The sequence below is a fragment of the Palaemon carinicauda genome, chromosome 43, assembly GCF_036898095.1.
Source record: "Palaemon carinicauda isolate YSFRI2023 chromosome 43, ASM3689809v2, whole genome shotgun sequence".
NCBI classification, from domain to species: domain Eukaryota; kingdom Metazoa; phylum Arthropoda; class Malacostraca; order Decapoda; family Palaemonidae; genus Palaemon; species Palaemon carinicauda.
In genome coordinates, this window is record NC_090767.1 from 22,229,466 (window position 1) to 22,242,003 (window position 12,538).

Here is a 12,538-nt window from a genome sequence, read left to right on the forward strand (position 1 = left end):
ATCGCTCACTTCATTTCCTATTCTAACACATGCTTTACTACCTTTGTAGAAACTTTTCACTGCTTGCAACAACCTTCCATCAACTCCATATAACCTCATCACATTCCACATTGCTTCCCTATCAACTCTATCATATGCTTTCTCCAGATCCATAAACGCAACATACACCTCCTTACCTTTTGCTAAATATTTCTCGCATATCTGCCTAACTGTAAAAATCTGATTCATACAACCCCTAACTCTTCTAAAACCACCCTGTACTTCCAAGATTGCATTCTCTGTTTTATCCTTAATCCTATTAATCAGTACTCTACCATACACTTTTCCAACTACACTCAACAAACTAATACCTCTTGAGTTACAACACTCATGCACATCTCCCTTACCCTTATATAGTGGTACAATACATGCACAGACCCAATCTACTGGTACCATTGACAACACAAAACACACATTAAACAATCTCACCAACCATTCAAGTACAGTCAAACCCCCTTCCTTCAACATCTCAGCTTTCACACCATCCATACCAGATGCTTTTCCTACTCTCGTTTCATCTAGTGCTCTCCTCACTTCCTCTATTGTAATCTCTCTCTCATTCTCATCTCCCATCACTGGCACCTCAACACCTGCAACAGCAATTATATCTGCCTCCCTATCATCCTCAACATTCAGCAAACTTTCAAAATATTCCGCCCACCTTTTCCTTGCCTCCTCTCCTTTTAACAACCTTCCATTTCCATCTTTCACTGTCTCTTCAATTCTTGCGCCGGCCTTCCTTACTCTCTTCACTTCTTTCCAAAACTTCTTCTTATTCTCTTCATATGACTGACCCAGTCCCTGACCCCACCTCAGGTCAGCTGCCCTCTTTGCCTCACGTACCTTGCGCTTTACTTCCACCTTTTGCTCTCTATATTTTTCATACTTCTCTATACTATTACTCTGCAGCCATTCTTCAAAAGCCCTCTTTTTCTCTTCCACTTTTACCTTCACTCCTTCATTCCACCATTCACTGCCCTTCCTCATGCTGCCTCCAACAACCTTCTTGCCACATACATCACTTGCAATCCCAACAAAATTTTCTTTTGCTAACTTCCACTCCTCCTCTAAATTACCAGTTTCTCTTACTCTCACCTCGTCATATGCCATTTTCAACCTTTCCTGATATTTACTTTTTACCCCCGGTTTTATTAGCTCTTCAACCCTCACTAGCTCCCTTTTACATCCACCTACTCTATTCCCCCACTCTTTTGCTACAACTAATTTTCCTTCCACCAAAAAATGATCAGACATGCCATTAGCCATACCCCTAAACACGTGCACGTCTTTCAATCTTCCAAACATTCTCTTAGATATCAACACATAATCCATTAATGCCCTTTCTACTACTCTTCCATTTGCCACTCTCACCCATGTATACTTATTTTTATCTTTCTTTTTAAAAAAGCTAGCACTTATTACCATCTCTTGTTCAACACACATATCTACCAGTCTCTCACCACTCTCATTTTCACCTGGTACGCCATACTTTCCAATGACACCTTCTACCTCTCCAGCGCCCACTCTAGCATTTAAGTCACCCATAACAACTACATAATTCCTTCTACCCAGTCCTTCTACAATCAATGGAACATCTTTAATATATTCTGAAAGTTAAATTTCATGGGATGTGTATCCTTCCAGAAGGCTAAATTCACAGCCAGACCTTTGCTCAGACGGTATATACTGTATAACATTTAAAATGCTTCCAGAGCTCAAATTACTGGCCGTTCTTTCCTTTAACGATCTCTACAAAGTTTGCGCTTACAAAAGGGTAAATTTAGAAGCTACAAAACCAATTGAAATTAAGTTTGACCACAATTTTCTATGATACTTCTGTAATGACTTAAACTAACATACCTTGGTAATGTATTTTACTAAATATCAAGTTATTTAGAATATTTTAACTCAAACTTTAGAATATATTACTATCATTATTACATGGACAAAAGTCATGGTATGACAATGGAACAATCTCCAATAGATTTAGTAGATTTGAGAACAAAGCTCTCAGAAGGATATTGGGAGTGAAATGGCAGGACAGGATTAGAAATGAGACTATAAGAGAGATTACTAGAGTGCCATATGTGGATGAGATCATGGCGAGGGGTAGATGGAGATGGTTTGGGTATGCTCTTCGCACTCCAAAAGAGAGATTAGTTCACCAAATGTTCAGCTGGGCTCCACGAGGCACTTAGAAGAGTTGGAAGACCCAGGCCTACATAGATGAGGGCTATGAAGCATGTAGGAGATGATGAATGGAGAAGTATTGATTTAAAAGCTCAAGATAGAGACGGCTGGCGAAATCTAACAGGCGTAGGAGGAGATGATGATGAAGATGAATTCAAACTTGAAGTTACCAACAACTTGAAGTCCAGACAGAATAAGGAACTTGTAAACCAGAATGTTTTAAAAGAGGTTTTTAAGATGAGGAAATTATAACTTATGAGAAAAATCACTTTGGAAATAGAAACCAAATTTGGAAAACAAAAGTCTAAAAAAAGTATAATGGAAATTTTCCTGCTAAATAAAAGCATAGAGATGTAATATTAATGTGTTTTTTAACCAATATTTTCAAAAATTTTAAAGGATTGACTCTACAGTATACTTAAAATGGTCAAATAACATGTTAGTCATTCTTATTTTCTAGTTTCAAAATGCAATTTTATCTATAATTTATCATATGATATTGAAAATTGTCAAATGACTAGTTTGTAATTATTTTAAAAAATGATTTTAAAGTAATTTTCTATTAAAAATTAATATATATCACAGCTAATTTCTCAATGAGAGAGAGAGAGAGAGAGAGAGAGAGAGAGAGAGAGAGAGAGAGAGAGAGAGAGAGAGAGAGAGAGAGAGAGGAGAGAGAGAGAGAGAGAGAGAGAGAGAGAGAAAGAGAGAGAGAGAGAGAGAGAGAGAGAGAGAGAGAGAGAGAGAGAGAGAGAGAGAGAGAGAGAGAGAGAGAGAGAGAGAGAGAGAGAGAGAGAGAGAGAGAGAGAGAGAGAGAGAGTGAGTGAGTGAGTGTGTGTGTGTGTGTCATAGGCTATACCCTAATCAAGAGGAAAGTAGTCACTGAACAATTACAATACAGTAGTTAACCCCTTGAGAGAGAGAGAGAGAGAGAGAGAGAGAGAGAGAGAGAGAGAGAGAGAGAGAGAGAGAGAGAGAGAGAGAGAGAGAGAGATGCTTACCATAGCGGAAGTCTCTCTTCTACCCTAATCAAAAGGAAAGTAGCCACTGAACAATTACAGTGCAGTAGTTAACCCCTTTGAGTAATGAAGAATTGTTTGGTAATTTCAGTGTTGTCAGGTGTAAGAGAACAGAGGAGAATGTGGAAAGAATAGGCCAGACTATACATCTTTAAAACCTGCAAAGTTTTGCTAACGCTAAAACCTTTTTTACGTCCTCATATTTAACAGCGTTCAAATTATTAGTTACTTGGATTAACCAGTACAAAACATATGGTATCTATCAAAATCTCTCCAAGTATTACCTGAAATAGATAGGACAGAAATATGCATATTTCTGGCAATAGCTGTGGAGGTTAAAAGTTTTTTTATACTGACAAGTTTAACTACCCTGACCAAAACTATAAGTTCTACACTGCAAGATGGAAATTTACAATTTTCACATATTTTGATCATAATAAAGAACCAAATACTAAGTTACTATCATAATTTCAATATAAAGTTAGAGTCACTTCTCAAGTCCAAATATCTCTCAAGATTTTCTCCTACTCAAAGACAAAATTAAATTGAGATGAAATACAATAAAAAGCCAAGAAATAAGACACTCAAGATGATTCACAATCATTGTGCCATCGTCTTTTGTGCTACAGTAATATACAGAAGTCATAAGATCAGGAAATATGAGATCTTGTTACCAAGAAACCAGACAGAACATTGAGAATAGTGAAACTCTAAAGAGATCTACCTAAGGAAGGGGTCAAACAGTTACAAAAAATAACCTTTTTTTTTAAGTCTTACAAAAACCGAGACACTAAATGGTGACCGATTCAACAATACCTATACATATCTTGAACTTGGGCTATATAAGAAAGGTGTTAAGTGCTGGGAGACCATTTGCCAACAGAGCCCTGGGGAAAACCTTTCAGTTAAACCGTGAAGTCAAAGCTAGAAGAGGATGGACAGAAAATGCAAAACCATGAACGGCAGCCAAGATTGGATTCATATCAAGTAGGGTCTGCGAACTGAATACTCTTTGCTTAACAAACGCAAACTTCCGCATCTCATAAAGTCAAGGTCTTAAACCCAAATATGGAAGAGAACAAGAAAACAAAAGACTGAATTCTTTCAACCGAGGACCCAGTCCTATGCAGGAAAATATTCATTCTTTTGAAATATATATTAAAATCTAAACTGAATTAACTTTAAATACTTATTTGGAATTCATGTATTATTCAATTCAAAATGAAGACCGTTGACCAAATAAGATACAAAGAATATATTTCACAAAGATAAAGTATTTGCAAACTGTTCCCACAGAGAGATGGTACAGGTAAATGGACTGATTGGGGAAGCTGTCTCCTTATTCTTCCCAAAGGAATTGCATAGTAAAAACATAGATCTGGGTAGGAACTTACATGAATACCAAGAAAGTATTGAAATAATTTCAGTTTAATAATTAGGTTTATCTTAATGACCCTTCATGGAATGTATGCATTGAATACTAAATTGCTGTAGTAGGTTTAACATAAATCTAATATATAAAAATATTTTCAAAAGTAATCTCAGCTTTAACTCAAATTTGGTATCAACCAAATCTTGTCTGAACAAAGATAGCGACAGACTAGAGAGAAGATAACCAGACTATGTTTAAGAAAATGTCTATACCTAATTTGATAGACATATGCCACTTGCAACCTGAATAACTCGCCACCTTAAACCTATCAACTAGTACCTACATACATATACCAAGGAACTTCCCCCAATTTTGGAGGGTAGCCGACATCAAACAAATGAAACATAAAAGGGGACGTCTCCTTTCTATGTTCCTCCCAGCCTGACAAGGGACTCAACAGAGTTCGGCTGGCACTGCTAGAGTGCCACAGAAAACTTAAAAAGAATATCAACCACTTTAAAATCTCCCCTGATGATAATAATTCTATTATTACTACCTTAGCTAAGGATAGTAAAAGACCAAGGGCTCTAATATGGAAAATAGCCCAGTGAGGAAAGGAAATAAGTGTACCTTCAAGCAAGAGAACTCTAACCAAAGACAGTGGAAGACCATGGTACAGAGGCTTATCAGTTAGCAAATACAGTTGGCTGACACAACTCTGTTGTATTGATAACTCTTGCAGAGTATAAATCTGTGGTTAAACTTCAAGTAGGAGCTGATCTTCTAATATGAGATTTCACACTTGATTCTGATAGAAAACTTTCATCAAAATGTTAACCAAGACTTACACTACTACAGTATGTAAGCCTTCTAAAGGTTAAAATAGGAGAGCATTTTCAAAAATAGATCTTTGCAAGTTTAAATACGATACAAAACAGAATTTTGAAAGAATATTTGAGATCTTGACCTTATTGGTTTGAGTTTCAATGCTCTAACTGGAATGAAAGTTTTCAAAGGTTATTCCTCAAACTACATTAAAGAGAGGAATGAGAAAAGTATGGGGTAACCTCTTCACTCAACAGACTTTTTCTCTCTAGCAATAGACTCTAGTATTAATACTAGAATCTTAATTAAACATGTATGTAATGGTAGAGACATAGAAACGAGAGGAAAACTATCCAATAAGGAAGATAATATGATGGATGCGGGACTACCATGTGGGAGAAGTTTAGGTAGACAAAAACTGCGATGGATTAACAGTGTGGAGAGAGACATGAGGGAGTTGGGACTGAGCGAGGAAGATGCACTGGACAGAAGGAAATGGAAGAAGAGTGTATTGAGGAACCATTATAGTATCCCCAAATAGGAATAAGCTTGTAGAGAAAGTAGAGAAAGGACTTGCTCATTCTTCTGTCTGTAGCTTAAACAAAACAATTTCACCAGACACTGAGGAAACTTTATCCAGAGGATCAAACCAACAGCTCAAATACCTTAGTACAACATCCTGATTTAATGGAATTGGATTTGGAAGAAGTTTTTTCAATAATAAAGGACCTTGCAACATCTGATCACACTAACAAAATCTATTGCAAAACTGAGGTCAAAATAAATGCAACCATAATTTGACTAGAGAAAAACCTCTCTTTATAACCTATAAAAATTTCTTAAACTGATTTCAATACTTTAAATCTTTCTACTTTTAAACTAAGAAAAACATGTACAGTAAGTCGTTGATGTTAAGACAAGTCTTTCTAGCTGCTATAATGGAAAAATATTCTTTTGAAAAAGTCCCATGTGGAAATTGTATCGTCTGAGAGGATTTCCAATTGAGTAACAGAAATGGTTTCCTCACTAAATGAGTCCCAGATATTTAAAACTCTGACAGGGGGCAAACTGGCTCTATAAGAACAATACTTGCATTCACATCCCCAGACTTGATAAGGTGAAAACACTCAATCTTGAAAATCTTACGAGGGAAACTTTATTGAAATTGAAAACTTATGTCAATCAATGGTTAAACCTAAACTCTCCTCATGCAGACACACACCTAAGAACAAGAAAACCATTCGGTTAATGATTCCAATAAGACATCAATTTCCCAGAATGAAACGAGGGAAAAATTGTCCATCTCTTGTTCAAAACAAAGTTCTAGTTTGGGGAAATATTTCTTGACCTTGTGGCCCCATTTCTCAATACTGTTTATTGCCAAAGGCATCATGTCGTCAAGAGTGTATAGCAATGACGTTTACTTTCACTAGATAACCAGACAGAACTGGTGCCTTGAACACAAAGTAACTAAGCAATTTTGGAGCGTTTGCAACTCTACAATCGTGCAATTATCGATAGATGATCTGTCTCCAGAGTAGCTCCCCATTTTACCAGACAGATTCAGAAACTTAGGACTTCCTCACTGAAGTAGATTCTGAAGAAAATCCCTCGAATCTAGAAGTTGCAAATGATTTTTGGTGGATGGAATACAATAGGAACTAATTTTACCTCTAAAATCTGTCCCGTCCTGTTTGAAGATGAATCTGTAAGGGGAATATTAAGTCGAGCAAATAGGAATTTACTTCTCCTAAGAAGACAGTTCTGGGAACACTCATCTACTTATGGTGGGGGAATTTCTTAAAAGCTTTTTGATCCTAAGTAGAAAGTTCTGAATTCTTCTTCTCTCCCACAGAAAGTCATGGAAAGACACCCAGGCAATTCTCATTCCTAAATAAACTGATTAAGACAGAATCAGACAAGAATTCTTGAAATGACCAACATCCCAGACTTGATAACACGTTCAAAAGAACCTACAGGTTTTAAAGAAGGACTTCTCAATTATCTTTGAGAACTAGACAATTGTCTCAAAGAATTCTATCCACTGAGGATTTAACTACTTTGATTGGGTAGAATTTAGGCCTCAAGCCAAGCACTAGGGCATCTAAGGCCATTCAACTATGATAGGAATGAATCAACCATATCTGTACACACGCACCTTTAGGCATCATTCAAAACTATAAAACAAATCACATCACTTAGGTATAACATCTAAGTGTGAAATAAGAGGATGTTAAAAAGATTAAATAAATGAAAGGAATTAAAACTTGTGATGTAACCCAATAATCAGCAGAAATTTTTTTAAGTTAACAATATTACAATTTTCCCCAAATATATCTCTTAAAGGTTTGTCCTGGAGACAATGTGTTCTTTGAAGATTAAAAACTCATACTGGAGTCTTCTCTCTTGCAAAGACTCTAAGAGCTGCACTCAGACAAACCAATAAATTCTGCTGGAAATGTATACTCGAGTTACAGTACTCCCTTGATACTAAGTGAACCATGACATGAAAAAAACATCTGACAATGTCATTGGAAACATTACTTCTTACTTAGTTTATTTAATTCCTTATTTCCTTTCCTCACTGGGCTATTTTTCCCTGTTGAAGTCCTTGGACTACTAGCATCCTGCTTTTCTAACTGGAGTTGTAGCTTGGCTAATAATAATAATCAAATTTCCAACCAAACACACGGCAGGGTTCTCCATAGAGAAGTTACAACTTTGAACACGAGAAACGGTCTCCAATCTCCAGAAGATTTTTATACAAAAACTAAACTACCGTCTTGTATATCAACGAGAAAAAGTAACCAGATCTTTTACTCAATAAAACAGTAGATATTTCACGTAAATTCCTGGCCTTTACCAAATTTTACGATGGAAAGAACTTCGGTGCGATGGACATCTTTGGTGGGAATCTGAAAAGGCGACTTGACACTATCACCAACAGGTCAGTTTGAGGCAGACTCCAAACTTGAAACTGAGATGCAGTTTCTTCTTTAATTAAACTATCAGAATGCAACTCCAAACTCTTAATCGTAAGTGTATGAAAAAAAGAGATTACTGAATTTCTTCTTCTAAATGTAAGGAAAATACCAGAGGAGACTTCAAGCTTGGTTTCTCCTGTTGTTTAATGACCTTTTACTCGACAACAGAAACTTTACCATCACATGATTTCGCATGAGACGGTGCGACGCAAACAGGTGGCCAGGCAAATTCACAACACAAATTGTTTTTATAAGCTAACATGGAAAAATCAGTCAGGAAATGGCCCAAATATTTGTACCTTCATGAAAAAACTACGATATGTAAATACTTTCTTTGACATAGACAACTCTCCTTCAACAGCTACCGTGCAAATGATTAAATCCTTCTTCAGGTACTTAACAATGCCTTAAGACATGAAGACTTTGGCGGAACAGTTTCATAACCAAATCAACTGTTCTTATAAAGTTTTCTTAAAAGGCCAACTCTGAATTTCTCCTAAAAGACAGGCAAGAAATCTTTAATTAAAGGGCAGTTAACATTAATAGACTTGTCCGAATCAGGTAAATATGCCCTGAATAGTAATAAGTAGCATAACCTGTTTCAAAGAATATTCTCATAATGGCATATGAAACACCAAACAATTCAATGATTTCCCAAAAACTTATCTATTAATTATAAAATTCATAACCAGTGTTTTTCAATAACACCAAATGCTTCTAGAATTTGATTCCCCAAACCTGACCTCACCGGGAAGACGTAGAAATACGATCTGCTATAAGGCAGGAGCCTGTACCTTGCATCATCTGAAAACCACGAAACAAGAGGGAGCCGGATAACCTGGTCTCAAATTATTGCTTTCCTATATATTTCAGCCAAATACAAATAGGTGGTAGTCAGACAAAAGGCCCAAGACCGTTATTATTATTATTATTACCTGCTAAGCTACAACCCTAATTGGAAAAGCAGTATGCTATAAGCCCAGGGGCACCAACAGGGAAAATAACTCAGTGAGGAAAGGACATACATATATATACCAAGGCCCTTTCCTCAATTTTGGGGGGTATCTGACATCGAACAACTGAAACAGAAAAGGGGACCTCTACTCTCTACGTTCCTCCCAGCCTGACAAGGGACTCAACCGAGTTCAGCTGGTACTGCTAGGGGTGGCACAGCCTACCCTCCCCCGTTATCCACCACAGATGAAGCTTCATAATGCTGAATCCCCTACTGCTCCTACCTTCGTGGTCTTCCAAGGCACCGGAGGAAAGGAAACAAAGAAAAATAAAATATTCTTAGAGCAACAAGATTAAAAATGAATATTTCCTATATAAACTATAAATATTTAACAAAACAAGAGGAAGAGAAATAAGATAGAATTACGTACCAGAGTGTACCCTTAAGCAAGAGACAGTGAAAGACCATGGTATAGAGGCTATGGCACTACCCAAGATTAGAGAACAATGGTTGATTCTCTTAGAAGAGCTGCTTACCATAGCTAAAGAATCTCTTCTACCCTTACAAAGAAAATAGTGGCCACTGAAAAATTAGTCCAAAACGAAGAATTTCATGGTAATCTCAGTGTTGTCAGGAGTATGAGGACAAGAGGAGAATACGTAAAGAATAGGCCAGACTATTCGGTGTGTGTGTAGGCAAAGAAAAAATGCACCATAATCAGAGAGAGAGGGATCCAATGTAGTACTGTCTGGCCAGTCAAAAGATGCCGTAACTCTCTAGTGGTAGTATCTCATCGGGTGGCTGAGTAAACCAACAATTGAACAGGACTGTCCTGAAAACTGTAATAATATAGAATGTGAATCCACTTCTTCCAAAAGGAATTCATAAATTTTGCATTCTGCCCAATATCTTAACAAGCAATACACAGCAAACTCGAATGCTTATAAGGACAAACTAAATCTCTAATAGACATAAGAAACTCAAATGCTAACACAAGCTGTAGCTAGGAAAGAACACACTTTTCAACATTCTCCTATTCACCAAAAATTCTAATGTCACATCAATTCCAAAAACCTTCATTAAAAGAAAGGCAAATTTAGGTGAATATATTCATAGACAAACGGACTTTGTTACGAATACAAATGGTTGCGGACACTAACACACAAGACAATTCTGTCAAAGAAATACCTCGAAGAAAAGGGAACAGATCAAAATAAATGGGATAAAAGTTTAACAAAAGATGCAAAAACCTTCAATACATCATGAATAATGGAACTAATCTTACCGTTCCTGCACTACTAATTGATAAAACAGTTTTGATGAATCTTGTACAACTCAAATTTATGTATTAATGCACACTAGCTGTGAGAGAGATATTGATTCTTCACATAAAATGATCTAAAGTAACCAAGACAAGACTTATCTATAATATATATTATGACAATACCATTTAAAAATATGAGCAGATTTATTAACAAGACAGTTTTGAGAAATGATTCTCTCTCTCTCTCTGTCTCTCTCTCTCTCTCTGGGACATGTATCGCGAAATGCTCTGAGATTTACAGAGCAACATTACCATATACCTTGCCGTACCTTTGGTGCTGATATTTTTCACACTATCTACCTTCCTGACGGATTACATTTATTGTTTTGGAAGAGGTGAGGCGAGTTGACCGAGGGCTTCGTAAGACTCTTGGAATTGCCTCAGAGCTTCGTGTGATTCTTGAAGTTGACTGAGGCCTTTGTAAGACCTCCTAACTGATCTATACTGCATTCAGGCACTTGCAAAGCCTTCTTGAATTCTTCTTGCTGAAGATTGAGTGTTGCATCAATTACTGAAGGAAGATTATCTGCAATAAAAGCGAAAAGTTACATCAAATGATCCAGGCCTTTTTTGTTTCAAGACTTTGTTAATAAAATATTCAAAATAATTACCAGAGGTCTGATAGGAGGAAAAACAGCTTGCTTCGTTAAGTAACAACTCAAATAAGTATGATAGCACTTAAATAAGCAGTGCAGGTCCTTTTACTGTTTACTATGAATAGGCCACTTAAGTTTAGCCATTCTTCCCCATACAAAAACAACAGAAATTTATATAGAATAGTTTTGAATATAATATACTTTTGTATATTATTCACAACTACACAATCTATAAGTTTGAGAGTAACTGTGGCAAGAACTATGAATATTCACCATAAATGCTTTTGGATATAAAAACCTGTGATTGTAATATAGCAAATCTTATTCAAGAGTATTCTATTAGAATGGAATTTATAATGCATTTGAACGCTAACTCACTCGTGTCAGAGACTGACGCTAACCAAAACCAACGGAGATTATAGACAGTATCATCGTCATGTTTCCCTTAAGAAGAAGAACTTCTCGGCTTAATAATGACCAGCTTTTCTACATTATCATCTGGACAAGATTTACTAAATACGATGCCATGATATTCTATAATTGAAAACAAATGCAGCTTCAATGCAAGATCTTTGACTAACTTGCAAAACATTGAGTCACAGAGGGCCATTTCGCTCTCTCTGTTACACTTTTTGTTGTCTTCACAAATAATTTACAGATAACCAGTACAGAATTTTGAACCATGTGTGTATTGTACATCTATATTTTCCAATGTTTTATACCAATTCTTGTGTATCCCTTTCAAATTAAGCTGGTGACAAACCTACAGATTCTTTGGAGGTAAAATCTCACAAATTATCAAATAATATAAATGATCCAGCGAGTCATTTTTCTATACCTATTAACCGAGAGACAAACCTTTATAAGGGTGTAGAAACTGTTTAGAAAGGGAGTACGCTATCCCGATGGAGGAGCCGAAGGGCGAGGCTCGGAGAGAGAGAGAGAGAAACAGACCCTTCTCCCAACGGAGATTTATTACAGGTCGCCTACATTGGCTCCGTCCTTGACTCATCCTGCATCGTAGGTCACCTGCCAAATGAAAATCATATATAATGAATTGCATTTTTGAGTTATTTCAGGAACTGATACAATTTGATTAACTAGTATAAAATAAGTCATATTGATGTCATCTAAACCTGGATTTAAAAATATATATAAAGAATCCGGAAAATCACTAATGTTAACCATAAGTGAATCGGCAAATACATTTTATACACAAATAAATTTACTTCAG

At 36.4% G+C, this 12,538-nt stretch overlaps 1 long non-coding RNA gene across 1 annotated transcript in view; it reads right to left on the minus strand.

Moving 5' to 3' along the window:
- The window catches only part of LOC137633641 (uncharacterized), a 187,465-nt gene extending 175,135 nt beyond the window's left edge, over positions 1-12,330 (minus strand). The window contains exons 1-2 of the long non-coding RNA XR_011042328.1: positions 12,163-12,330; positions 10,978-11,234 (exon numbers count right to left, since the gene is read on the minus strand). This is a non-coding gene — a long non-coding RNA (uncharacterized lncRNA). The remainder of the gene's footprint in view (positions 1-10,977; positions 11,235-12,162) is intronic.
- Between the last annotated feature and the right edge of the window lie 208 nt (positions 12,331-12,538).